The 27,664-nt window shown below is 41.3% G+C and overlaps 1 protein-coding gene across 5 annotated transcripts in view; it reads right to left on the bottom strand.

Annotated features, from left to right (window-relative positions):
- RNF185 (ring finger protein 185) overlaps positions 1-24,844 on the bottom strand; it is a 38,878-nt gene extending 14,034 nt beyond the window's left edge. Inside the window, exons 1-2 of one of the 5 annotated variants that reach the window (XM_046025730.1) lie at positions 24,709-24,844; positions 1,265-1,315 (exon numbers count right to left, since the gene is read on the bottom strand). The gene's annotated coding sequence lies outside the window, so the exon portion shown is untranslated. The remainder of the gene's footprint in view (positions 1-1,264; positions 1,316-24,708) is intronic. The other 4 variants (XM_046025725.1, XM_046025727.1, XM_046025726.1 and 1 more) reach the window with 4 other exon arrangements.
- Between the last annotated feature and the right edge of the window lie 2,820 nt (positions 24,845-27,664).

Here is a 27,664-nt window from a genome sequence, read left to right as displayed (position 1 = left end):
GGTCATCTCATCCGCTCTTTCCGAAGTAGGGAGCCCCTACCGTAAGTGTGGGACTCACCACTGGAGTGCCAAAAGACCGCTCTGATTTCAGCTTCCAAAGTTTGAAGACGTGAAGGACCAAAAAGCCAGTCTTCTCAGACCAACAAGCCTTCCTACCACCAACTCAGAACTCTGGACTCATGAGCATCCCTCACCACCACAGCAGCTCTGTGACTTGGGCAGAGAGAGGAGACCGGCTCACAGCCACTTTTTCACTCAGTTACATCATTTTACATAATGTCCCAGAAGGGCAGCTGGCTGCTGGCAGCACCAGTGCCTCACTGGTCTCAGCTCCAAGACCTTTCCCCTGACCCAGTGCTTCTTCCTCTCCACATACAACTGTTCTCTTCTTCTTAGGATAGAGCCTGCTTCTGAGGGCCATGTTATGGCCTTCACATGTCATTCCAGCTCAAGTACCTGACCTGTGCGAGCTTCTTTAAAATATGTTTATCTTTTAAAATTAAGGACTGTGTGGGTACCTGGGTGGCTCAGTCAGTTAACCATCTGTCTTCAGCTCAGTTCATGATCCCAGGGTCCCAGGATCAAGTCCCTCATCAGGCTCCCTGCTCAGTAGGGAATCTGCTTCTCCCTCTACCTTTCCCTGCTGCACATGATCTCTCTCTCTCACTCTCTCTCAAATAAATAAATAAAACCTTTAACATTAAGGACCATGTATACAGAAGTGAAAAGACAATCATAAAGTCAGGTTCACTGATCAACTTAATGATAGTCTCCTGATGTGATGCAATAGGAAGTACGTATCACCAATAATAAAGCACTCTTAAAACATGGACTCTGTGCTCACTTCGGCAGCACATATATTAAAACATGGACTCTAGGGGTGCCTGGGTGGCTCAGTGGGTTCAGGCCTCTGCCTTCAGCTCAGGTCACGATCTCAGGGTCCTGGGATCAAGCTCCACATCTGGCTCTCTGCTCAGCAGGGAGCCTCCTTCCCCCTCTCTCTCTTTGCCTGCCTCTCTGCCTACTTATGATCTGTCTGTCAAATAAATAAATAAAATCTTTAAAAAAAACCCCAAAAAACCAGACTCTAATGATGTCTCCAAAATAAATTACCCATTTACAGAAAATACGGGGCATAGAAGGACGTGTTTAACAACTCCAGAAGACAATCTCCAGAATGCGGGATCTTTTAAAGACAAATAATCCAAGTTCTTAAAAACTAAACAGTGGGATGTGGAGTTCTAAATTGAGACTTGAGACATACTGACCACTGAAAGTGTATGGACCTCACCGGAACCAGGTTCAAACCAACCACCTGTAAAAAGACATTTGTGAGATGACTGTTAAAATTAGATTTAGTCTGGGTATTAGTTGATCTTGAAGAATAACTGTTAATTTTATTGAGTATGACAATGGTATTGCATAATTTAAAAATACTCACCTGCTAGAAATATTTTTTTAAAGATTTTATTTATTTGAGAGAGAGACCACAAGCAGGAAGGAGGGGCAGAGGGAGAGGGAGAAGCAGGCTCCCTACTGAGCAGGGAGCCCGATGCGGGGCTAGATCCCAGGACCCCAGCATCATGACCTGAGTCAAAGACACACGGTTAACCAACTGAGCCACCAGGCACCCCAAGAAATATATACTTAAATATTTATGAAGGAATGATGTTTGGGATTTGCTTTAAAATACTCCAGGGGGAGAAGTGAAAATGGAAAGAACAGACTAAGAACAGGGAAGGTGGAGGTTGCTGGAACTAGATGATGAATGGGGGTTTATCCTGTTAGCTTACTTTTGTGTGTGCTTGCGCATTTCCATATTAAAAGGAATTTAAAAAAACAGGTGAGGGTGCATAAAAGTATGTGTCTAAACTTATTTGGGTAAAATACAAAATATATAAAAGAATATACACATATATACATACACATGCGCACACACACACAGGCAAAGAAAACGTCTAGAAGGCACACACTAAACTATTGACAATTATTTCTGGGATTAGGGAATGCGGAACTTCGAATTTTACATTCTCATTCTGCTTTAATGTTTTATGACAAGCAGGTTATTACTTTTACAAGTACATTTAAAAAAACTGTAAAATGTATGTATAATATTACATTAGTAACAATAATGAAATATAAATATTAGAAAATGTCTTTTAAAATGTGGAAAAACACGCTTTTGTTTTTTTCTTTTGTTTTTAAATTACTTTTTAAAAGATTATTTATTCATTTATTTGACAGAGAGAGAGAGAGATATCACAAGTAAGCAGAGAGGCAGGCAGAGAGAGAGGGGGAAGCAGGCTCCCCACCGAGCAGAAAGCCCAACGGAGGGCCCGATCCTAGGACCCCAAGACCATGACCTGAGCCGAAGGCAGAGGCTCAACCCACTGAGCCACACAGGTGCCCATTTTAATTATCATTTTTATTAACATATAATGTATTATTGGCCCCAGGGGTACAGATCTGTGAATTGTTAGGCTTACACACTTCACAGCACTCACCATATCACGTACCCTCCCCAATGTCCATAACCCAACCACCCTCTCCACACATCTCCTCCCTGCAGCAACCCTCAGTTTGTTTCCTGAGATTAAGAGTTTCTTATGGTATGTCTTCCTCCCGATCCCATCTTGTTTCATTTTTTCCTTCCCTAACCCCCAAACTCCCCACTCTGCCTCTCAAATTCCTCATATCAGGGAGATCATATTATAATTGCCTTTCTCTGACTGACTTACTTCGCTCAGCATAATACCCTCTAGTTCCATCCACATTGTTGCAAATTCAAGATTTCATTTCTTTTGATGGCTGCATAGTAGTCCATTGTATATATATACCACATCTTTTTTATCCATTTGTCTGTTGATGGACATCTAGGTTCTTTCCATAGTTTGGCTATTGTGGACATTGCTGCTGTAAACATTCGGGTGCATGTGCCCCTTCGGATCACTACATTTGTAGCTTTTTTTTTTTTTTTTAAAGATTTTATTTATTTGAGAGAGAGAGAGAGAGCATGCAAGGGGCGAGGGGCAGAGATAGAAGCTGGCTCCCTGATGAGCAGAGTGCCCGATGTGGGACTTGATCCCGGGACTCCAGGATCATGACCTGAGCCGAAGGCAGTTGCTTAACCAACTGAGCCACCCAGGTGCCCCACTACATTTGTAGCTTTAGGGTAAATACCCAGCAGGGTAGCTCTATTTTCAACTTTTTGAGGAACCTCCATGCTGTTTTCCAGCGTGGCTGCACCAGCTTGCATTTCCACCAACAGTGTAGGAGGGTTCCCCTTTCTCCACATCCTCGCCAGCATCTGTTGTTTCCTGACTTGTTAATTTTAGCCATTCTGACTGGTGTGAGGTGGTATCTCATTGTGGTTTTGATTTGTATTTCCCTGATGCCGAGTGACGCGGAGCACTTTTTCATGGGTCTGTTGGCCATCTGGATGTCTTCTTTGCAGAAATGTCTGTTCATGTCCTCTGCCCATTTCTTGATTGGATTATTTGTTCTTTGGGCGTTGAGTTTGTTAAGTTCTTTATAGATTTTGGATACCAGTCCTTTATCTGATATGTCATTTGCGAATATCTTTTGTTTTGTTGACTGTTTCCTATACTGTGCAACAGCTTTTGATCTTGATAAAGTCCCAATAGTTCATTTTGCCCTTGCTTCCCTTGCCTTTGGTGATGTTTCTAGGAACAAGTTGCTGTGGCTGAGGGTGAAGAGGTTGCTGCCTGTGTTCTCAAGGATTTTGATGGATTCCTGTCTTACGCTGAGGTCTTTCATCCATTTTGAGTCTATTTTTGTGTGTGGTGTAAGGAAATGGTCTGGTTTCATTCTTCTGCATGAGGCTGTCCAATTTTCCCAACACCATTTGTTGAAGAGACTGTCTTTCTTCCATTGGACATTCTTTCCTGCTTTGTCGTGCCAATACCACACTGTCTTGATGATTACAGCTTTTGTAATACAACTTGAAGTCTGGAATTGTGATGCCACTAACTTTGGTTTTCTTTTTCAACATTCCTCTGGGTATTCAGGGTCTTTTCTGGTTCCATATAAATTTTAGGATTATTTGTTCTTTTTCTTTGAAAAAATTTGATGGTAATTTGATAGGGATTGCATTAAATGTGTAGATTGCTTTAGGTAGCATAGACATTTTCACAATATCTGTTCTTCCAATCCATAAGCATGGAACGTTTTTCCGTTTCTTTGTGTCTTCCTCAATTTCTTTCATGAGTACTTTATAGTTTTCTGCATATAGATTCTTAGCTTCTTTGGTTAGTTTTATTCCTAGGTATCTTATAGTTTTGGGTGCAATTGTAAATGGGATTGACTCCTTAATTTCTCTTTCTTCTGTCTTGTTGTTGGTGTAGGAGGGGGCCACTACTACTGGGCAGATGTACATAGACACCCCTTATCCTGGTTCATTACCCTCCCTACTCCCTGGACCCAACAAGGCTCTGCATGACTCATACTCCTAAGGGACAGAAGGCTTAATGGGACAGTCAGGATCAAGGCAGGTGTTAGGGTGGGAATGGTCAGGGGTCAGTAACAGGACAGGTCTGTAACAGGACAGGTCAGTTTGCAGATAGCAGCAGGCTTGCAGCAGGTTAGACGATGGACAGGCCTGCACATTTCAGCTCCAAGCAGACCACATTAACTCTCATTCTAATTCTTAGTAGACTGACCACGTGGTCCCTACTCAGGCTCTAAAGCCTTCTCCTAGTAGGCACTCAAATGTTTGCGAAGTGAGTGGGTGTGGGCATGTGTGACTGGTTTTGATTAACAGGCCAGCTGCTCACAAACCTCTCTTTGCAACACATCATGGGCCCTAGAGCTGTGCACCTATCCGTGGAGCCTTTTGTCCTCATCTCCTCCCACCCTCATGTAAAGGAACCTCACCACACCAAGGCAGCATGGCAGAGATGAGCAACCTTCCCTGGGGACTAGCTACAAAACACTGGCAGAATGAAAGAATGTGACCACATCCTTCTGTACCCAGCAGAAGTGGGACAGTGGCTAGAGGCCAGAGGACCCTGGTTGACTCAGGAAGTGCACAGAATGAAGGGAAGCAGGTCCTGAGCATGGCTGAGCTGCCATCCTACTGAAACTTTCTCCTGGTCCTAGTAGAGACAATGAACTTCAACCTGACCACACAGCAATCCTGCTCAGGACAATTCTTCACTCCTGATCTGAATCTACTTTCTGCTTTTCAAGCACATTCACATCTATTTCCACTCTGATTGTCACTCCATTTTATAGATCAGGCTATCAGGCCAGGGAGGTTGGAGGACCTGTCCAAGGCCAGGCCACCATTCAGCGCCAAATTCAGACTTTCCAACACAACACTGGCACTCTTTTCACTTTTACATGTTATGCTTTAACATACAGCTTTACAAAATTAAATACCTGGCCTTTGTTTTCCATCAAGTTTATTGTGCAATGCTGTAACTTCTGTGTTCTTTGAAGTGAGTGTGACGCATGTATTCATGCATTCAATCAATATATGTCTAGCACCAACTACATTTAAGGCTTGGGGCTACCAGCTGCGTGTGTGTGGAGGGAAGTCACAAAGACCACAGCCAAGCTGAGGCTCTGGAATCTGGAATAAGAGCTAAAGAAGACACATAGATAATTATAAGAATTCTTACCCAGGAGCTCCATCAAACTTGCCTGTTTTTCCTAAACAAGGCACTCTCTCAGAAATCTGGCTCCTAGACCCCTCAGTGATTTTTTTTTTTTAAGATTTTATTTATTTATTTATTTATTTATTTATTTGACAGACCGAGATCACAAGTAGGCAGAGAGACAGGCAGAGAGAGAGGAGGAAGCAGGCTCCCTGCTGAGCAGAGAGCCCGATGCGGGGCTCGATCCCAAGACCCTGGAATCATGACCTGAGCCAAAGGCAGAGGCCTTAACCCACTGAGCCACCCAGGCGCCTCCCACTCAGTGATTTAAATAGGATTTGGATCTGGACCAAGAATCTGTATTTTCAAATAAGTGCCCCTACCTTTCACATCAGGTAATTCTTTGATGAAGTTTTGGAAACCCAGCTCCTAAGCACAAAGTAATTTTGAGTTTGGGAGGGACAGCAACACAGAGTTTGGGAGGGACAGCAACCTGTGGGCCTGTCCTTCAAAATGTACAAATGTACAAACCCCAGCTACAGTACAAAGAGGTCAGATAAACTTGGGGGATGGGAGACAAACAAGTCAGCTGAGATCTCAGACCAGTCAGCACTTCTGGTCCATCTAAGACAAAACTTATCATTAAAGAAACAAATTCATACTTAGTTTCAAAAAACTTTCCTAAATTTGAGATGTCCAGGTTGGCACAAGTGGTACTGGGATTAAAGCAGATTTGCAATACTTAATGATCCCTTAAGAATGCAGAGCCTGGAAGCTGTTATTGCTGACCCAGCATCCTCACTCCTATTACCTTCCCAGAGCTGGCTTGGTCTACCTCACAGGAACCGAGCAAGGAGGAGAACGCAAAAGTTGCATATACCTTCAGGAAACACTGGGGAACTTGACCTCATGAAGAAATCTCTTCGTAGCATTCTTGTATTCAGTTCTTAGGTTCTAGAGAAGTGCAGGCATTCAAAATCTGCCTTCTCAGTGCCTTTAAACTCTAAGAATTCCTGGACCAGCGTATGCCGAGGTATCTAAGTTAATCCTAGTGATGAAGATTATAAATTTGGGTGATAAATGACTAGCACAATCCCAGAGGATACCCAGAAGAGTTCTTGTTCCTGTGGGCACATGCTTGTTCACGTGCCCTCACGTGGAAGCTTTCTGCCAGGAACTGTAGCTTGCCCAAGCCTATCTGTGCTGCTCATTAGGCTCCTGCTGGACAACGTGTAGGCAGAGATGAGAACTACATTCTGAAAATGTCTACATCACACTCACAGAAGACTGGAGTAGAAAGAAATCTAAGTAAGTTGATTGGAACTTGGAACACACAGAAACCAGGCTCTAAAATTTTAAGAGTCTGAATGTTGTTTAGGTAGGTCCCTAAAGAGAGGTGTGGCCCTCAAATACAGGATCATGGGTATGAATGACCTTCCAAGTCCAAAACAACAGAGGAAGCTGAGATTGGCCTCTTTTCTTTGGGGCAGCACTGCTCCTTTTCTATGACATCCTTTAACCTCCCTATCTGGCTCAACTAACCCCTCACTTAACTTCAAAGATTTTTTTTTTAAGATTTTATTTATTTAATTGAGATAGAAGTGAAAGCACAAGCTGTAGGGAGGAGTACAAGGAGAGGGAGAAGCAGGTTCCCCGCTGAGCAGGGAGACCAACCAGGACCTGAGATCATAACCTGAGCCAAAGGCAGGCAGATGCTTAACTGGATGAACCACCCAGACACGCCATCTTAAAAGATTTACTGAAGATCTTATATGCCAAGCATTCAGGATAAAGAGATAAAGGCTTTCAGTCTAAAGGGGGACACAGACAAGTAAATAAGGCAGCCTAGCTTGCTGAGTGCTGACGGAAATACGCATAGAGGGCATGACTTCAGGGCATGCTGGGGAGACAAAGAACACAGGAGAAGTGGACAATGCACTGTGCCTGGTTCACAGTGGCTGGAGCCCAGGGCACATACGGGCATGGTAAGGCAGCAAGGGTTGGGACTGAGGCAGCGAGAAAGGCCTTAGAGTCCTTGTGCCTTTCATATTTGAGTGGGGACTGTGGGATCAGCTATTCCTACCTTTTCACGTTGTCTTCAGGTACTTCTGCATAGAAAGGGTTTTTCTTTGTTTTGGTTTAAACTTCAATCCTTCTCCCCCCTCTTTTTTTTTAAAGATTTTATTTATTTATTTGACAGAAAGAGAGATCACAAGTAGAGAGAGAGAGAGCGGGAAGCAGGCTCCCCACTGAGCAGAGAGCCTGATGTGGGATTTGATCCCAGGACCCTGAGATCATGACCTGAGTTGAAGGCAGAGGCTTAGCCTGCTGAGCCACCCAGGTGCCCCTTTTTTAAAGATTTTATTTATTTGAAAGAAAGAGTGAGAGAGAGAAGGAGCCAGGGGGAGGGGAGGGGTAGAGGGAGAGGGAGAAGACTCCCCGCTGAGCAAGGAGCCCCATGTGGGACTCGATTCCAGGACCCTGGGATCACGACCCTAGCTGAAGGCAGATGCTTAACTGACTAAGCCACTCAGGCACCCCTTCAAAGCTTTTCCTTAAAGCTTACCAGGTTTCATAAGAAAAGGTAAAGCAAGATTTGGATGATCAACTGTACAAACTTTTATGGGTCATCCGAGAGCTGCCTTTTATCACCCTTTCTATCACGTTAACATGTTCTTTATGGGGCACCTCCCCCCAACTTGTGCTAGAGCTCACGTGCCCACACTCTCTCTCTAAAATAAATAAAATCTTTAAAGAACAAAACACAAAAAACAAAACTAGCATAGCAGAGGAATTTGATGACAAGGAATTTTGTGACAAAACACAAAAAACAAAACTAGCATAGCAGAGGAATTTGACGGCTTTGGGTTCAAATCTCAGCTCTGCCATTTACTTGGTAACTTTAGACATTATTTTCCGAGCCTTTATTTTACTCCTATGTGTAAAACGTGTTATTACCTTTCTCCCAGGATAGTTTATAAGAATTAAAGAGATAAAATAATAAGGCACTAGCACAGTGCCAGCAGACTTAAGTGCTTGAAAAATGTTAATCTCACCCTCACTGTCAGATCTCACAAAGTACACAAAGATCTCACAAAATATAAAAAAGTCATCCTTTTTTATATTCCCCACAGAGCTATGTAATCAGCAGGTACTTGGTTAATTTGCTTAATGAATGAGTCACAACTTCCCTTTCTGAATGGCCATGATTCTTTGAAGGCATAGTAGGTGCAACATCAGAACTGTGTATGAGAAAAATCCAGAATGGGATACACTTAATTTGATTCAGGCAAAATCAGATTTTCACCAAAAGTTTTAAAATCAGGAGCCATTTTTAATATTTATTATTACCATGAATAATGTCAGCTAACACACAGCATTCTTTACATGAATTATCTCATTTAATCTTCATAACCTACCTCTGTGGTAAATACTACGATATCATTGTTAGCATCCCTTGGTGTGTTAGATTAAGGTTAAAAGTAGTTAGGTCATTTGATCAGAGCCAGTCAGAGGCAAAGCTTCCCAACTCCCAAGCCAATGTGCTAAACACATCTCAGTGAGCTGTTTGTGTGTCTCCGTCCTTGGTCCCAGCTTCCAGGTGCCTTACTCAGCACAGGGCCAGGAACCTGAAGAACACCTCATAAATGTGCGTGGCTTGATAGATCTGATAGCCAGACTTAGAACTATACAACTCAAACGGACACAATTTAGCCATTTGAAGTTGTGGAAATCAGTGTCTTAAAAGAACAAAATATTCTTCAGGGACGTTTTTCAGAACTGGAAATATCACATAATCGTTTTAGAGTAATAAAGTTTTAGTATTGCTCAAAATTCTGAAACAAATGAAAAAGAAACATTTTTTGGTTTAAACTTCAATCCTTTTCCCTTTTTTTTTTAATATTTTATTTATTTATTTGACAGAGAGAAAGATCACAAATAGAGAAAGAGAGTGGGAGGCATGCTCCCCACTGAGCAGAGAGCCCAATGCGGGGTTTGATCCCAGGACCCTGAGATCATGACCCAAGTTGAAGGCAGAGGCTTAACCCGCTGAGCCACCCAGGCGATCTGCAACCAGAAAAAGCTTTGGGGTTTCCCAAATTGGTACCACCTCTATTAGAGATAACTACTGATACAGAGTGCTAATTATTCATTTATCTGTCTAGTAAACACTCTAAGTTAGACACCTCCTAGAGCCGCCAGCACAGTGCCTGACACAAAGCAAATGTTTGATAAATGTACGTGAATGAACAATGGGGCTCTAACCAATTTCAATTCAAACCAAATGCATAAAATATTGTATTAAATAAAAATCTTCAGGGGCGTCTGGGTGGCTCAGTGGGTTAAAGCTTCTGCCTTCGGCTCAGGTCATGATCTCAGGGTCCTGGGATAGAGCCCTGCATTGGGCTGTCTGCTCAGCAGGGAGCCTGCTTCCCTCTAACTACTTGTGCTCCCTATCAAATAAATTTTAAAAAAATCTTCAAATTGGACAGATCTCAGTTAAGGGCTGTAGATTTCTAGTACAATACAGTGAAAGGAAAAATCTGGAACCAGAAGAACAAGTCTGACACTCAGCTCTGCCACTCACTAAGCCAGGGTCCTCACTTGCAAATAGAGTAACTGTGTCTGCCCTTCCTTTTTTTTCAGAAAAGTTTTCAAAATGAGAGTTTTGCCTTTGTTTTCATGTGGTCAGTAAATCCTTATTACTACAGAATCTATATAATCTCATTAATTCAGATTTTACCTGAGGCTGAGCTAAAGAGCTCTAAAATATCCTGAAGGTAGAGTATAAAAAGAAAATATCCAAAGATAAGATTTAACTAATTAAGGAGAACACTTCCTAAGAGTTTAATAACACCTAGCTCATACTCGACAAAACAATGATTTCACTTTTCCTTTGAAAAGGAGATCCAAAGAAGGACCATCAAGAGAACATACATATGGGGGCGCCTGGGTGGCTCAGTGGATTAAGCCGCTGCCTTCGGCTTGGGTCATGATCTCGGGGTCCTGGGATCGAGCCCCGCATCGGGCTCTCTGCTCCGCAGGGAGCCTGCTTCCTCCTCTCTCTCTGCCTGCCTCTCTGCCTACTTGTGATCTCTCTGTCAAATAAATAAATAAAAAATCTTAAAAAAAAAAAAAAGAGAACATATATATGATAAACCAACTATAGCTTAAAGTAATAAAACCAAAATGATACCATTTTGAATAATATGTAATACTGACTTTTACAAATCAGGTTTGTGCCCTGAGGCACCTGATGTTAATTATCAGAGCAGTTTGGGAAATATTTGGAGAATACCAAGGACTATGCTTAATGATAAAAATAAATTAGACAAAGTTCTGATTCCTGCCCTCAAGAAATCTATGGTCTAGTCATAATATAACTCCTTTTAAAAAAAGAATCTCGCTGAAAAATGCCTCCGAAGAGCTGGTAGTGCTAAGAAAAGACAAGTCATTTTCCTGGGCTTTTGCCCAGGACCCGCTCCCATATTGAGAGAGCTGTTCCTCTTTAAAAACTTCCCCCATGCCTATACCACACAGCACTTCTGAGGAGCAACTGGGAGCATGGATATCAAATAATCAGGTGCTACAGAGACTACCAGGGGAGTCAACCTGGTGAATGACACCAAGAGTGGAATGCCAGCCAGACCACTAGACTATTTCCACAGAAACAAGTCACAGCTTGCTGCTTCTGACCTCTGTGCGTCCTTAGACCACCATTCAGTCGTGCTTTCCTCCCACTGCTCAATGAGATGTACTCATGACATCCTAGCTGATATGAAGAGTAGAAAAGTGGGGGTCATGGTAGTAGCTATGTGACAATTCAGGCCACTTCAGAGACTCTTAAGCCAGAACCCACTTGGAAGCTTCTTCCCTCCTTTAAATATTATATTTCTGGGAATGATTTCTTAGATAAAACATCAAAGGCAAAGGCAAAAAAAGAAAAAATAGACAAATTAGACTTCATGAAAATTTTTAAAATTTTGCTCATCAAAAGACACTAAACAGAATAAAAAGGCAATTCACAGAATGGGAGAAAATATTTGCAAATCATGTATCTAAGGGATCAATATCCAGAATATATGGAAAACTCCTAAAACTTGGGGCACCCTGGTGACTCAGTTAAACGTCTGCCTTTGGGTCGGGTCATGATCCCAGGGTCCTGGGATGAAGCCCTGCGGTGGGCTCCTTGCCAGTAAGGAGCCTACTTCTCCCTCTCCCTCTGCCCCTCCCTCTGCTTGTGCTCTCTCTGTCAAATAAAAAAATAAAATCTTAAAAACAAACAAACAAAAAAACATCTCCTAAAACTCAACAACAATGAAACAACAGTCCATTTCAAAAATGGGCAAAGGAGGGGCCCTTGGGTGGCTCAGTCGGTTAAGCAAGTCATGATCCCAGGGTCAAATTCTGCATTGGGCTCCCTGCTGGGCGGGGAGGGGGGGGCGGGGGGGGGAGGCCCTGCTTTCTCCCTCTCCCTCTGCCTGCTGCTCCCCTTGCTTACGCTCTCTGTCAAATAAATAGAATCTTAAAAAAAAAAAAAAAGAATGGGCAAAGAACTTTATAGACACTTCTCCAAAGATATACAAGTGGCCAAAAACAACATGAAAGGGGTGCCTGGGTAGCTCAGTGGGTTGGGCCTCTGCCTTCGGCTCCGGTCGTGATCTCAGGGTCCTGGGATCGAGCCCCGCATCTGGCTTTCTGCTCAGCGGTGAGCCTGCTTCCCCCTCTCTCTCTGCCTACAGCTCTGCTTACTTGTGCTCTCTCTCTCTCTGTCAAATGAATAAAATCTTAAAAAAAAAAAAAACAACATGAAAAAATGCTCAACATCACTAATTACAAAAATCCAAATCCAAACTACAAAATACCACCTTACACCCATTAAGATGGCTACTATAAAAACAAAATAAAGAGGGGTGCCTGGGTGGCTCAGTGGATTAAAGCCTCTGCCTTCCGCTCAGGTCATGATCCCGGGGTCCTGGGATCGATCCCTGCATCAGGCTCTCTGCTCAGTGGGGAGCCTGCTTCCTCCTCTCTCTCTCTCTGCTTGCCTCTCCCGCAATTTGAGATCTCTGTCTGTCAAATAAATAAATAAATAAAATAAATCTTAAAAAAAAAAAGAAAGAAACAAAAAACAGAAAATAACAAGTGTTGCTGAGGTGGAGAAACTGGAACCTTAGCATACTTTCAGTAGGAAAGTCAAATGGTACAGCTGCTGTGGAAAACACTATGGCAATTCTCAAAAAATTAAAAATTATTAATAATAAAAAATTAAAAAAATTATTATAAAAAAATTAATTAAAATTTTTTAAAAAATTAAAAATTAAAAAAAATAAAAAAAAAAACCATATGATCCAGCAATTCTGTTTCTGGGTATATAGCCATAAGAACTGAAAGCAGGGTCTTAAAGAAATATCTGCACACCCATGTTAACATTTCCATTATTTACAACAGCTAAAACATGGAAGCAACCCAAATATCCAGCCACACATAAATAAATGGATAAACGAAATGTGATATATGCATACCATGAAGTATTATTCAGTCTTAAAAAGGAAGAAAATTCTGACACATACCACAACATGGATGACCCTTGGGGACATTATGCTAAGTGAAAGAAACTAGTTGCAAAAAAACAAATACTGTAGGATTCCAGTCATATGAGGTGCTTAGAAGAGTCAAAATCACAGAGACAGAAAGTAGAACTGTGGTCGCCAGAGGTATGGGAAAGGAGGGAACAGTGAGTTACTGTTTGTTTGTTTAAAGAGTTTATTTATTTATTTGACAGAGATCACAAGTAGGCAGAAAGGCAGGCGGGGGGTGAGGGGAAGCAGAGTCCCTTGCTGAGCAGAGAGCCCGATGCGAGGGCTCAATCCCAGGACCCTGGGATCATGACCTGAGCCGAAGGTAGAGGCTTTAACCTACTAAGTGACCCAGGAACCCCTGAGTTACTGTTTAATGGGTACAAGAGTTTCAGTTTTGCAAAAATGAAGAGTTCTGGAGATGGATGGTGGTAATAGCTGCACAATATGAATGTACCTAATACCACTGACCTATACACTTAAAAATGCTTAAGATGATAAATTTTATTCTATGTATTTTACTACAATAAAAAAATTGGAAAAAAGATCCCTATGTTTCCACAAAGTGTCATTTATTTTATGATTCCATTAATAGAAAACATCTACAACAGGAGTTCCTGGCTGGCTCAGCTGGTAGTGTTTGTGACTTTTTTTTTTTTTTTAAGATTTTATTTATTTGACAGAGAGAGACACAGCAAGAGAGGGAACAAAAGCAGGGGGAGTGGGAGAGGGGAAGCAGGCTTCCCGCTGAGCAGGGACCCCAATGTAGGGCTTGATCGCAGGACCCTGGGATCATGACCTGTGCCGAAGGTAGATGCTTAATGACTGAGCCACCCAGGTGCCCCAGTGTGTGTGACTCTTGAACTCATGATAGGTGTGGAGCCTACTTAAAAATAAAAATAAAAAAATTCAGTAAAAATGGGTGAATGCTGTCTTAATTAAAAAAAAAAAAGAAAAGGGGCGCCTGGGTGGCTCAGTGGGTTAAAGCCTCTGCCTTCGGCTCTGGTCATGATCCCAGGGTCCTGGGATCGAGCCCCGCATGGGGCTCTCTGCTCTGCAGGGAGCCTGCTTCCTCCTCTCTCTCTCTGCCTGCCTCTCTGCCTAGTTGTGATTTCTCTCTGTCAAATAAATAAAATATTAAAAAAAAAAAAGATCTACAATAGACAAATTCATAGAGATAAAAAGTGAATTAGAGGTTACCAGGAGCTAGGATGAAGGGGGAATGGGAAGTTACTGTTTGATGGGTATAGAGTTTCTGTTTGGTGTAGCAATAAAGCTTTGGAAACACATAGCGGTGATGGTTGCACACACTGTGAATATACTTAATGCCACCAAATTAATTATACACCTAAAAATGGTTAAATGGTAAATTCTGTTATGTATATTTTATCACAATAAAAGTTTTTAAAAAGAATTTGTGCCCCTTATTAGAAAGAAACTAGACTTCCACTCACTAAGAACATGCTGAGTCATTGTTCTATATACCCAAGCAATACTTATTAACTTACTGAAAAACTGAATGGTTAAGTGTATGTATCAGAAGTAACGCTTACAAAAAAGGCTGACAAAAGCATAGAGACATCAACATTAAAATGCTTACAGGAGGGGCCTCTGTGTGGCTCAGTCCTTCCTTAGAGTGTGTAACTCTTGATCTCAGGGTGTGGGCTCTACACCTTGGGTGTAGAGATTACTTAAAAATAAAAAATCTTTAAAAAATGCTAACAGGAAAAAGCAAGCTATAGAACTATGTGCACTGAATGGTTCTAACCATTAAAAATGTACACACTGGGGGATAAACAAGGAAATAAAAGCAACTTAATAAAGCTCTTTTCAGAAACAATGTGGGTAGGAAGAGAGGGAAGCTTTTCTATATTTCTCAAAATGAGCATGTATTACCTTCCCAATTAAAATTACTGTTTTGAGCCTCTCACCCAAAACAGTTTCAACTTAGAACTTCCTAATTGTTTCAAAAAACAAGTTCCAAAGTTATGTGTCCTCTTTAAGGTACTGTGATACCAATTAATAGGGGAAATAGGGCTTATTAAAAACCAAAATTAACTGTAGAGAATTTATTTAGGTTGAAAGAAACCTTTGTATTTCATTTAGCCCTAATTCCTCGTTAAACACCTCTGACTTCTTCACAACATAGTTCCAACCCTAGATTGATCAGTGAACAAAGAAAAATTTAATGATGATACCAATTAATAGGGGAAATAGGGCTTATTAAAAACCAAAATTAACTGTAGAGAATTTATTTAGGTTGAAAGAAACCTTTGTATTTCATTTAGCCCTAATTCCTTGTTAAACACCTCTGACTTCTTCACAACATAGTTCCAACCCTAGATTGATCAGTGAACAAAGAAAAATTTAATGATGGTCAGCAGACCCCCCACTTACACCTGCAAAGGTACCTCTCTACAAACTCCTCACAGAACACTGTGTAATTTATAGCACAGAGACACACACACACACAAATCACTTCAAAGAATAAAGTATTAAATAGAACTTATCAATAGATTATCAGTGTAGCTGATTACCAAGTCTAATCTAATCAGTGCACGTATTTCCTTTGACTGAGCTGGTCATGTCCTTTAATTTCTCTATTTTAGCATCTGCCTAACTGCACTTCTCTCCACCACATTTCCCATTATTTTTAAAAGTATGTTCAATATCTCCAGAGATAACCTGCCTGGTACCTGATCCAACCACTTGCTTCTTAAAGCTTTTCATTAATATCTTGTTTTCTGCTCAACTTCACCAACCCCGGTCTGTGGCCAGGCTCTAAAATTTGTCATTAACTATTACTGGACTATTAAAACATGTATTTCAGTAGTCTCATCATCTGACAACCACTTCCCAAATTCTAGCAAATTCCTTCTTAACTGTTCAGTTTGATAAGACTTCAAATACCTGTGATGGCTGGTTCACTAACTTTACCCTCTTTGTACTGCACATTAAGGCTCTTCAAGTCCTTTGTTCCTTTTTATCTTATTTAGATCTCATGGTCCATCCTTTTCTCCATATGCATACCTCCATAATTTCCTCCCCCCCCCCTTAGTTACCATAAAGGACTTTAAAAAATGTAAATCAGTAAAATAATGCCTTCCTATTTATTGATATATTAAAAGAACTGAATAGGCCTAAGGAGATTTTCTGCTGATCAGCTTACCTTGAATTTATGACCTCAAGACCCCTTGCAATTTTTTTTTTTTTTAAGATTTTATTTATTTATTTAACAGAGAGACAGCAAGAGAGGGAGTACAAGCAGGGGAGTGGGAGAGGGAGAAACAGGTTTCCTGCTGAGCAAGGAACCTGAGCAGAAGGTAGACACCCAACAACTAACTGAGCCACCCAGGCACTCCAGACCCCTTGCAATTTTTAGCAATCCTTTCACCATATTTTGAGTCAATGAAATTTATGAGTCTGTGATGGCTGTTTCATAACTTTTTACTTCTTCAGTTATAAACAACCCCTACTTTCTCTTCACCTTCACTAATGACCATCCTTATTATTTCCCTGAAAAAACTAAAAACAAGAGAGCTGCCTTATCTTTCTACTTCCAAACAGGACGACTTGGCTCTGTCTGTAGTCTTATATTCTTATTTCTCTCTTTACTACCATGCATGAACTATCTCTGCTCTTAACTAAGGCTAAACTACCCACTCATACCATGGATTACATTTCCTCTCACCTGTTCAAGGTATTTGCTCCCCAAAATATACCTTTTTCCTTGCATCTTTAAAGTTTGGCATTTGGCTAAATCTTTTATTTCTAAATCAATAAGAAAAATCTGTGTTATCTATACTGTAATGTCTCCCATCTTAATTTCTACATACTTTATTAAAATACTTGTTAAATGAGTGAATTACTCAATTAATGGTTCTCAGGAATATGCCTCTATCTAGTTCCTAATTGTGAGGATTATCGTATCTCATTCCTCATCCCCCAGTTCCTCTAATCTTTGGAAAAGGAAACATATCCTTACTTTTCTTTCTTTCTTTTTTTAAAGATTTTATTTATCTGTCAGAGAGCTTCAGGCCCCTAATGCTAGAAATGCTCTTTATCTGGTATAAGTCTGAAGTAAAAGGGGGATGGTGTGCATTAGTCTAACTGAATAATTCCTCTTAGTTAAATGTAAAGATTCTGCATTTTGGACTACATTTTTTTATTAAGGACATGAATTCTACCAACAAATAAAATGCTGGAGGAAAATGCAGACAACCCTTGTTTGGTACAGTAAAGCAGAACAATAAAAATGCAAACTGATACTATGAAAAATGGTCATAATAATCAATGGGAAAATCACAATTATCTGTGAATTTTAAAAATTTTATCACACTAAAAACACTCTTACTATTAGTACACATGCTCAGTGAAGTGAAAAAGTAAAATTAATACTCATTTAGTTTACTGTAACTTAAAACATTAGAAACACTGAAAATTAAAGTGTCTTTTTTCTTTGTAAAAACTTTCTTTTAGGGGAAGGGGCAGAAGGAGAGGGACAGATAAAATCTTTTTTTTTAAGATTTTTATTTATTTGAGAGAGCATGAGAAAGAGCAGAGAGCACAAGGTGGGAAGAGGTGGAGAGGGGCAGAGGTAAAGGAAGTAGCAGATTCCCCACCAAACAGGGAGCGATGTGAGACTTGATCCCAGGACCCAGAGATCATGATCTGAGCTAAAGGTAGATGCTTAACCCCAAGGGAGAGGCTCCACACACAATGCAGAGCCAGATGCAGGGCTTGATCTCACAACCCTGAGATCATGACCTAAGCCAAAATCAAGAGTTGGATGCTTACCCAATTGAGCCATCCAGGCACCCCTGTTTCTTTTTTTTTTTTTTAAGATTTTATTTATTTGACACAGAGAGAGAGATCACAAGTAGGCAGAGAGGCAGGCAGAGAGAGAGGGGGGAAGCAGGCTCCCTGCTGAGCAGAGAGCTGTATGCCGGGCTCGATCCCAGGACCCTGAGACCATGACCTGAGCTGAAGGCAGAGGCTTAACCCACTGAGCCACCCAGGCGCCCCCCTGTTTCATTTTTTAATTATATGTTCAAGATGGTTTGGGTATAGCCAAATGCTCTGGAGTCAAAAGAGGCAGGGGTGCACTGATAGCTCTGCCACCCCAAGCAGGTGCCCAATATCACAAGTCCAGAGTATTCCAAACCACCACTGACTCCTCTACTCCTTGACTGTGACCAGACAACCACCAGAGTAGCTCTCAGATGGCAGGACTTCCTAGTGGTCTTATCACATTTCAAATAATACTGTAGTACCCCCTTTACTTGACTATGGCCATCCTACCTCTGCATGATTAGCAGTGGTTGGAGCTGAGAGAAGCTTTGAATGGTCAGCAGTTTCAAAGGAACAATTACTCTGTACTTCAGCATGTCCAAATCCAACCTCATTCAGATCAGGGAGTTACTGGCATTGTCTCAGATTTTGCAGTTCAGCTCACTCTCAGTTACTTCAAGGGGCTTCAGGCAATCTGCAAACTCTTTTAATATTTACATGCAAAACTGTGCGTGATAACAAATAACTCAATTACAAAATGAACAAAGGATTTGAATAGACATTTCTCCAAAGACACACAGATGGCCAATATGCACATGAAAAGATGTTCAACATCATCAGTCATTAGGGAAATGAAAATAAAAACTACAATTAGATGCCACTTTGCAACCACTAGGGTGGCTATAATAATAACAACAAAAAGAGACAATAACAAGTGTTGAAGAGGATGTGGAGAAAATAGAACCCTCATATATTGCTAATGGGAATGTAAAATGGTGCAGCTGCTGTGGAAAAGTTTGGCAGTTCTTCAAAAAGTTAAACATTGAGTTGCCATATGACCCAGCAAATTCCACTCCTGAGGAAACACATCTAGGAGGACTGAAAATATGTTCAAACAAAAATGTGAACATGAATGTTCACAGCAGCATTAGTCATAATAACCAAAGGGCAGAAACAACCTAAATGTCAATCAATTAATGAAGGGATAAACAAAATGTGCTATAACCATACAATGAAATATTATTCATCAAATATAATGAAGTACCAATATAGGCCACAACATGGATGAATCTTATGAAAACATATGCTTAATGAAAGAAGCCAGACACAAAAAGCCACACATTGTAAAAAAGGGCACATACTATATGAATCCATATTAGTGACTGCCAGGGGATGGAAGAGGGGAGAACAAGGAGTGACTGCAACATGCGCAGGTTTTCTTTTGGGGGACATGAAAATGGTCTGGGATTAAAATAGTGGTGATGATTATACAACCTTGTGAACATACGAAAAAAAAACTGAATTGTACTATTTAAATGGTGAATTTTATAACATGTGAATTCTGTTTTTAAAAAAAATCAACAGGGGCGCCTGGGTCGCTCAGTGGGCTAAAGCCTCTGCCTCTGGCTCAGGTCATGATCCCAGGGTCCAGGGATCGAGCTCCGAATCGGGCTCTCTGCTTGGCAGGGAGCCTGCTTCCTCCTCTCTCTCTCTGCCTGCCTCTCTGCCTACTTGTGATCTCTGTCTGTCAAGTAAATAAATAAAATGTTAAAAAAAAAAAAAAATCAACAGACATTCTACAAAATAACTGGTCAGTCCTCTGCAAAAGTTTATAGTTGGGGGTGCCTGGGTGACTCAGTCTGTTAAACCTCTGCCTTCAGCTCAGGTCATGCAGGTCACGATCTCAGGGTCCTGGGATTGAGTCCCCCACCCCCACCCCATGGGGCTCCCTACTCAGTGGGGAGCCTGCTTCTCCCTCTGCCCCTTCCCCCCGTTTATACTTTCTCTCCCTCTCAAACAAATAAATAAAATCTTAAAAAAATAAAGTTTACAGTCATAAAAGACAAAAAAAAACTTGAGGAGGGGTGCCTGGGTGGCTCAATGGATTAAGCCTCTGACTTCAGCTCAGGTCATGATCTCAGGGTCCTGGGATGGAGCCCTACATCAGGCTCTCTAGTCAGCAGGGAGCCTGCTACCCTCTCCCCCCCTGTCTGCCTCTCTGCCTACTTGTGACTTCTCTGTCAAATAAATAAGTAAAATCTTTATATATATTAAAAAAAGAGACTTGAGGAACTGTCTCAGATCACTAGAGACTCAGGAGACTTGACAACTAAATGCAATGTGGGAAACTGGGCTGGATCCTGGAACAGAAAAAGAACATTAGCAGACAAATGGCTAAATCTGAATAAAGTCTATAGATTAGTTAGTAGTATTGTATTAATGTTAAATTACTTATTTAGATAATTTTAACATGGCTATGTAAAATGTTAACATTAGGGAAAGTTGGGTGAAAAGTATACAGGAAGTTTGTGTATTATTTTTGTAAGTCTAAAATTATTTCAAAATAAAATAAATTATACAAAAGTTTAAAAAAGTTAAAAATGAAAAAAAGTCAAAGAGTTAAAAAATGTACATGAAAAAACTTAAAAAAATGTACACAATGCAAGTCAGGGGCTGGTAAATTCTTTCTGTAAAATGGCATACCAGAAATACTTTAGACTGTAAACCATATGGTCTTTGGGGCAACCACTCAACTCTTTTGCCAAAGATTATATGTAAATTAATGGGTGTGGCTGTGTTCCAATAAAATCTTATTTATAGTTTTAATTTTCCTGTAATTTTCACATATCACAAACGTTATTCTTTTTTGGATTTATTCCCCACCATTTAATAATATAAAATCCATCCCTAGCTCACATGCCATGCAAAAACAGGCAATAGAGCCAGATTTGGCCCACATACCATAAACTGCAGACTCTCCAGATGAGAATTTGCACCAGGGTGGGTCCAGTCCAGAAAAGCATGAGACTCTTGATCTCAGGGTCATGAGTTCAAGCCCCAGAATAGGTGTAGAGACTACTTAAATAAATTAAAAAAAAAAAAAAAAAAAAAAAAAAAAAAAAAAAAAAAGAATTTGCCAATGTGTGCTTCAATTAAAAAAGAAGTGTTGCATGCACATCAATTAAGTTTGGCAACTCTAGGTGAAACAAGATTAGGTATGTTTCTTTATTACAGGACATCTCAGTACATTTAATGTGGTATTATATGCTGAGAAGTTCCAAGAAAAGATAATGATATACAGCATTTTCCAAACTTATTTTTACTATGGAACACTTCTTTTCAGAGGCATCGCTTCCAAGTAGTGGCCTGAAGAACACACTTTGGAAATGCTGATTCAGGTACTTTTTTAAAAGGAAAATTTCAGATTATTAAGCATTGAAGATATCACCAAATTACGATCATTTTAAACCAGCACCTGGATAATATCTGAATAAGCATTTCACGATTTTGTTTTTAATCCTAGGAAACACAAACAAAACAGGAAGGTAAATACAAGCAGGAAGTCTTAGCTCAAACACAATCTATTTTTCGGGAGGGGGACGGATGTGAGCAGAACTGGGTCACAATATGGAATCTTTGCTCCATAGGGCACTCTAAATATTCTTACAGGTTTTGAAAATGTGACCTGCTTTTAGGAACTTCAACATTTGATTAGAAAACTAAAGACAGGGATGCCTGGGTGGCTCAGTTGGTTAAGCCAATGCCTTCGGCTCAGGTCATGATCCCAAGATCCTGGGATCGAGTCCCACATCCGGCTCCTTGCTTGGCTGGGGGCCTGCTTCTCTCTCCGCCTCTGCCTGCCACTCTGCCTGCTTGTGTGCCTGAGCTCGCTAGCGCACGCTCTCTCTCTCCAAATAAATAAATAAAATTTTAAAAAGAAAAAGAAAACTAAAGATAATCTAGGGGTGCATGGGTGGCTCGGTCAGCTCAGGTCATGATCTCAGGGTCCAAGCATTAGCCTGGGGCTCTGCACTCCATGGGGAATATGCTTGTCCCTCTGCACTGTTCCCCACCCCAACAGCTCCTGCTTGCCCTCTCTCAAATAAAGAAATAAGATCTAAAAAAGAAAAGAACACTAAAGATATGCTAGAAGCATTACCTGTAGATTACACATTAGGGAAGATCAACTGGCAGGCAAGTCAAATCCCTAGGAGGACTGGTTTTATTTTTTTATTTTTTTTTAAGATTTTATTTATTTATTTGACAGACAGAGATCACAGGTAGGCAGAGAGGCAGCCAGAGAGAGAGGAAGGAAAGCAGGCTCCCCGCTGAGCAGAGAGCCCGATGCGGGGCTCGATGCGGGGCTCGATCCCAGGACTCTGGGATCACGACCTGAGCCGAAAGCAGAGGCTTTAACCCACTGAGCCACCCAGGTGCCCCGGAGGACTGGTTTTAAATGCTGGATGAAAAGTTAGCTGACAGATTGCAAAAATTCTCTCATTAGATACAAGAGCTATATAAATACATTGGTGGAGAGAGGATTAAAGAGGGATTTATGACCCAGGGAGGAAAGGCTGGCCTGAACAACCCTAAGGGGCCCTTCTTGACAGAGACTTCTCAATTTTGTGATCCAAAGAGTTCACTGGCTTCTCCTGATCAAACACAGTCTCTCTTTTTTCTCTCTCTCTCTTTTTAAAAGATTTTATTTGAAAGAGAAAGAAAGATCATGAGCAGGGGGCAGAAGAAGAAGTAGACTCCCCGCTGAGCAAGAAGCCCAAAGTGGGACTTGATCCCAGGAGCCCAGGATCAAGACCTGAGCCGAAGGCAGATGCTTAACTGACTGAGCCACCCAGGTGCCCTCAAACACAAACTCTTTAACAGCATTTCCAAGTTATTCTAAGAACATAAGCTACAAACCAATGGGGTGGGGTACCTCCTTAGTTATTCAACAACATTTAAGAAGCCCTTGTCAGATGGGCCATTCCAAAGTCCCTGAAAAAAAAAAGATGGTGCACAGGGACAGATTACATTAATTCACACCACTGGCCTTACTTCTAGAAAATGTAGGCTGGGGGTGATGGAGGTGTCAAGAAAAGATGGCAGAAAATATAAGTCAGTCAGCACCAGAAAGATTCTAAGAGTTACTCAGAATCAGACATTTCAGGTTGGAAAGACATTTCTTACAAAACCTGTAACAATATTTAGAGTGCCCTATGGAGCAAAGATTCCATATTATGACCCAGTTCTGCTCACATCCTATCCCCCTCCCGAAAAATAGATTGTGTTTGAGCTAAGACTTCCTGCTGGTGTTTACCTTCCTGCTTATTAGATATCTAATATCTATATACCTCCTTTAACCGGAAGTTCATTACTTTTGGAGCCAATCCATTCCATTGCTGGTCACCTCTGACCAGCATTAAGTTCTTCTATTAAACCAAGAGAATCCGCCTACTGGTCCTAGCTCTGCCACTTTCAACCCCAAAGATAAAAAGTGAAGCACTCTTCACCATAGCAATTGTTTTCCGTTTTTTTTTTTTAAAGATTTTATTTATTTGACAGAGAGAGATCACACGTAGATAGAGAGGCAGGCAGAGAGAGAGAGAGGGAGGGAAGCAGGCTCCCTGCTGAGAAGAGAGCCCGATGCTGGACTCGATCCCAGGACCCCGAGATCATGACCCGAGCCGAAGGCAGTGGCTTAACCCACTGAGCCACCCAGGCGCCCCTTGTTTTCCGTTTTTGTTTTTTTTTTTTAAGATTTTATTTATTTATTTGACACAGAGAGAGAGCACAAGTAGGCAGAGAGGCAGGCAGAGAGAGAGGAGGAAGCAGGCTCCCTGCGGAGCAGAGAGCCCGATGTGGGGCTGGATCCCAGAACCCTGAGATCATGACCCGAGCCGAAGGCAGCGGCTTAATCCACTGAGCCACCCAGGTGCCCCCTTGTTTTCCGTTTTTAAAGACAGTTTCCTTCTACTTTTCTTTTCTGGGCTAAACATCCCAATTCTTTCAAAGATCCAGAGACGGCTCCAGCTGCCTCAAAGCAAAGAATACGGATATCTAGTACTCACAGCAGGAAAGCACTTCAAATCAGTGGCCTTCAAACATCAGTGTGTACAGGACCCCCAAGGTGTTATGTTCAAAACGTTCCCAGGTTCCGACCCAGATTCTAAATCAGAAGTCTTATTTAAGAACGGCGCTATGAAGCATGCACCCCGAGACATTTCAAAACAAACCAGTATAAGAACCATATTTTAGGCACACTGCCCTGTTTTACAAATGAGGAAACTGAGGCTCAACAAAGGTAATGGATTGGGCCCATAACGCACAACTGGCGGTATGCAGCGAAGTCTCTCGGCTCTCTCACTCCTAAGCCCAACGGTGCAAAATCATTTAAAGCATATCCACCTGAGAAAGGCTGTCTCGAGCCGGGGACAGAAAGTAAGTTAAAGTGAGTCCCCGCCCGGAAAGGAGAGCTCGTGGTTGTCTTTTTTCTTCTCGGGGCCTCAGTTTCCCAAAACTATAATCACATAAAAGACCACAACGCCGACTGCACCTCTCTTCTGGAGCGGAGGGTCCCCAGCAGAGCCTGGGTTGTTGTCTCTGCGCCGCTGGGCCAGGTGTCTCAGCCTGTGGGCCGGGTTAAGGCAGAAATAAGGCCGAAACCCTGCCCGCGTCCCTCAACTTCGACAGCCCCTAAACTACCACCCGAGCCCATCATGTACCTGCCTCTGTTCAGCTAACACCGCTGAGGCCAACCCAGCTTATCCGTCCGTCCGATGCCCCGCCACTCTGTCTCTTCAGGCTGCGGGGTAAGAACTGCGATCACTCCTACGCAGACTCCCGTCACCTGACACAAAGCCGCCCCTCTCCGAGGACTTCCGGCCATAACCGGAAAAGGTTGGTCCGCTGCGCGGTTCTCCCGCCCAGGTCAGGGGCTCTAAGGTTCCGCCTGAGGGCAGGAAACGGAGAAAAGGGGGCTGGTGGGCAGCTTTTTCAAAGAGCCTGAGACAGGGCAGGGAAAGTACCAGCTAAGCTTGGAACATCTTGTTGAATCGGAATGTAGGGATGATGGGAATCAGAATGATGAGAACGTGTTAAAAGACACAGGAGCTAACTTGAAGGAGATACCACTGACCAAATAGGGGCAATTTGAGCATCAAAATACATGATGATAGTGACAGAGTGTAACTAATGAAATAAAATGGTAACCCACGAGTCTTTGCTGATATACATAAAGAAGTAAATAGATAAGGAGAAGGGAAAACCCCTCCTTTTAGGAGAATCCCAACTAACAAAACTGATGGAGCTAGAAAAACAATAATGAATGGTAGAACTAGAGGAACAGGGTAATTACACATTAAAAGTATCTCCCATAAATTACTTATTGATTACGAAGGGAAAATGGTAATTTTACGAGGTGTAACCTCGAAGAGCAAGTGACTCAAAGTGATCCAAATTATAGGTCAAGTAAAGATCATGGTCCTTCCAATAAAATGCACTGATAAGGACACAACATCTCTTCCGTGATATTTCTGTCAAAAATGTATAACCCAAATCTCACAAGGAAGCATGAAATAATCCCAAATCGAGGACACTACAAAATAACTGTCAGTGTTGTGACAGAGATAAGCTGAGGAGCTACACTGGTTTAAAAGAGATTAAAGAGGCTTGACGACAAAATGTGGTGTGTGATTCTAAATTGGATTCTGGAGGGGGAATGGGAAGCAGAATAGGTGTGATGTACAATATTGGGATAAGTGACAAATTTGAATATGGATTGTGGACTAGTTCTTAATGTCTATTGTATCAATGTTAAATTTTCTAAATTTGATCACTCTCTTGTGGCTTTGTTAAGAGAATGCCCTTGTTCTTGGGAAATACTCACTGAAGTATTTTGGAGTTAAAAGGGCACAACTTAATTTTGAATTACTCAGAGAAAAATGCGTGTATGTGGAGGGGGCATGATAAGCAAATGAGGTGAAATATTGAAGAGTAGTGAATCTAGGTGAAGGGTACATGGGAGTTCCTTATATACTTTTTGCAACTTTTATTTAAATTACTAAAATTTATTGCCTAAATGCGGGAGTTCCTGGGTTTTAGCCAATTTACTTATTTATCTATCAAACATTTGTTTGTGTTAGGGACTGGCGATAAGAGACAAGATCTTGCTTTCATGCCTAGTGGGAAAAATATTGAACACGTGATCACAAAACTAACAGACTATATATCATGAAAATAACAGTAGTTAACATTGCTGAACTCTAACTAAGCACACTCCACACAATAGTTCATTTGACCCTCACAACAGTCCTTTGAATGGCTTTGGTGGTTATCTCCCTTTTACAAATGGGTAAAGGAAAACTTTTTAAAGTTTACACAATTTTATCATTTTAATTAAAAATTTCCAGGGATGCCTGGGTGGCTCAGTTGGTTAAGTCTCTGCTTTCAGCTTGGGTGGTGATCCCTGGGTCCTGGGATTGAGTCTTACATCAGGCTCCTTGCTCAGTGGGGAGTCTGCTTCTCCCTCTGCCTGCTGCTCCCCCTGCTTGTGCTCTCTCTCTCTGACAAATAAATAATAAATAAAATCTTTTAAAAGAATTTCCAAATCACATACTGATAGGTGGTGGAGATGCAATTTGCACCCAGACAGTTGTTCTCTGGAGTTTTTGACATTTTCATTATTTCATTAATTCAATGAATATTTATTAACTGTTTGCAATTATCCCAAGGACTATAGGAGAGGTTGAGTCTGAGTAGGTGGTGAAGGTAGTAGACAAAATAAACTCGTAGATGAAATTCTTTGTTTGCTTGTCTTCTTTTCAGGTTTCTATGAACAGAGAGTAACACGGGAAATGTTTCCAACCACACAAACCTGGATCTGGGTTCAGGCTCTGAGAAAAATAAAAGCAGTCCCTGGTATCCAGGAGCTGGCCTGGCACACACAGGTAGGCCTTGGTGTTCTCCTGTTGAATGTACACCCTCCCCCAAATTACTTAATCCAAGCCCAAATCCTAAATGTCCTTTCTAACCCTCTGTTACTGAGATGCTCCATCATTCCTTATGTTTTGCATTGCCCACTTTGTGATAACAAGTAATAAAACCAACCTATCCAACCACAGGTATGTTCCTGGTGGTCTTTGACTGGAGGGCATTGAAAATTCCCATGCTCACCAACTATGTGAATTTAGATGAGCCATTTCACTTACAGAAGCCTCCATTTCCTCATTCATTTAATGGGGAAATTTATTTCTTCAGAAGATTATTGTGAGTAATACACTCACTGCATGAGCTCACTGCATGAGCTCTGTATACTTTAAAAAATTCCTGCTTGAGCTGATTCCTTTGAAAAAGCCAGAGTACCATCATTATAAAACAACATGGGAGCATCAGCTTCAATTAAGACAAAGTTGTCAATTACATTCTCCTTTGCTGTTTTTGCTGGGTTCATCAGGCAGCCTAAAGGCAGGAGTTCAACTTTTCCTTTGTCAGAAATGAAGTCATTCTCATGGTCTCTTCTGGAAAGCAATAACCACATTCCTGAAACTTTAATGTCAGGGAAACAGCACTGTTTATTTCTTCATGTTCTTGTTATTAAAGACATTCTCAAGATATAGCAGAATTGAAACTACCAAACTTGGAAGCACTTCAGTTTAAAAAATATATCAAGTAATATCTTCT

The sequence above is a fragment of the Meles meles genome, chromosome 12 (assembly GCF_922984935.1).
Source record: "Meles meles chromosome 12, mMelMel3.1 paternal haplotype, whole genome shotgun sequence".
In the NCBI taxonomy this organism is placed as follows: domain Eukaryota; kingdom Metazoa; phylum Chordata; class Mammalia; order Carnivora; family Mustelidae; genus Meles; species Meles meles.
Note: the sequence above shows the minus strand (reverse complement) of the source record. Positions and strands in the feature narration are given on the sequence as shown.